Here is a 1,780-nt window from a genome sequence, read left to right as displayed (position 1 = left end):
CTGAATATAGGAATTGTGTTTTTGTTACCTTAGAATGAGCCATTTTCATCTACAGAAATCAAGAAGGCCTTGCTCCCATGAACCTTCCATTGCACTAAAGCACAAGCATTTGAGACCAAAGTAATGGGCACCATGGCCGACTACATTGACAAAACCAATAATTTTACATAGCAGAATGCTGGTTTGGTTGAAATAAACCCTTAATTCACAGATGTAGATAATGTAGAAAATAGCTGCAAAACAGAGTGCTATGGCTCCTAGGTAACATTCGCAAATCCTTAGGGACAAATGCGCCACTAAAAGTTGTTGTTGTGTCTGACAACATTATGGATATCCCTACAGAGATAGACCTTTAGTTTAACCAGAAACAACCATAATATCACTATCACTCTCAACATGACCCCATAGACAGAAACTATTTATGCCTTGCATATTATCGTAACTTCATTTAAAGTGGACAGAAAAAAAATAATACTACCCAAAACCGCCTTTGTTCTTTCTGCTGATGTAGATGATAAACAGCAGTTTCAGTTGCTCTACTCAGCTGCACACCAGCAGACCAGCTATGGGAACAAACCACAGAGGCTAACCCTAACCCTAACACAGGCAATAGTTGCTGCTATATATTTAAATCTCATATATATATATATAACCTTTAAAGAATTAAATGGCAACATATCCTTCAAGTGGATGAAACTCTGTTACCCTGGGAGACCTCTGTGAAATTGATGCAGTTGCTTTGAGCTTATTTATCTCAATATTTAGTTTAATGAAAAGAGATTTGCATGACTCCTGTCCAATACAGAGGTATTTACTGTAGTGTCACTATTTTGTACAGAGGATATCTCATTAATACCTCAAAGAAAATGGCTGGGGAGGTGTTCCTCTGTTTGAAATGCAAAGATAATTATTTAATTTGTTTAAAACATGCTCTGAGTTCGTAAATCCTAACACGATCTTTCCAGTGTCACAAATGACTGAATTTTTTTGGGGGGGGGATTTTTATTTTTCATCTGTGTAGAAACACCTCTGATACAGGATGCAGATGGAGACTAATGCCCTCCACTGTAAACGACATACATTTATGCATTATGCACACAGATTTTATCCACTCCCTACCACACCGGCATCAGCATTTTCCTAAACCCAAAAAGCGCTTCGCTTCCAACCTCCAAATGTCACTCAATACATAAAAAAAAATTTCTCCTTGGTGTTTGACCTGAATAGAGCAGAGGAAATGTATTCCTCTTAGGGCCCCTCACTCAGTCTTTTTATTTCCTCCTTCTTCCTTTTGCAAATCAATATGTCACTAATGGTTTTCAAAATCAAATGCTAACCTTCAGCTATGAAAGGGGGCTATTTCTTTTCAGAAAAAGGACAGAGAGACAGAGGGGGAGAAAGACGTACATAAACACATGTGCGCACTCATTGATCACTGGAGTTGCATAGATAAAAGGACGGTATTTGGCTTTTGTTAAGATTCAGCCAGTCAGGGTCATCTACCTCTAAAATAATGGATGCAATGCATTTGCAGCTTTTGCATCCATGTACCCTTTCATATTTATGTTCCACAGCCGCACTCAATCATGCATTTTTATGACAGACACAGTCATATTATTCCTCAGCAACACACTGAGGTAAACAAATAATGAAGATTGTGAAAATATTCTCTTATTGTAGCTTGGAAGCCTCACACAGCAGTGCAAGAAGTGTAACTGTTTAATATTTATATTAATTCAATTCAATTCAATTCAATTTTATTTGTATAGCGCCAATTCAT

Source organism: Morone saxatilis, unplaced genomic scaffold (assembly GCF_004916995.1).
Source record: "Morone saxatilis isolate NCDOM2014 unplaced genomic scaffold, NCSU_SB_2.0 Contig2, whole genome shotgun sequence".
NCBI lineage: Eukaryota > Metazoa > Chordata > Actinopteri > Moronidae > Morone > Morone saxatilis.
The sequence above is the reverse complement of the archived record's forward strand: the minus strand, read 5'-3'. Positions refer to the sequence as shown.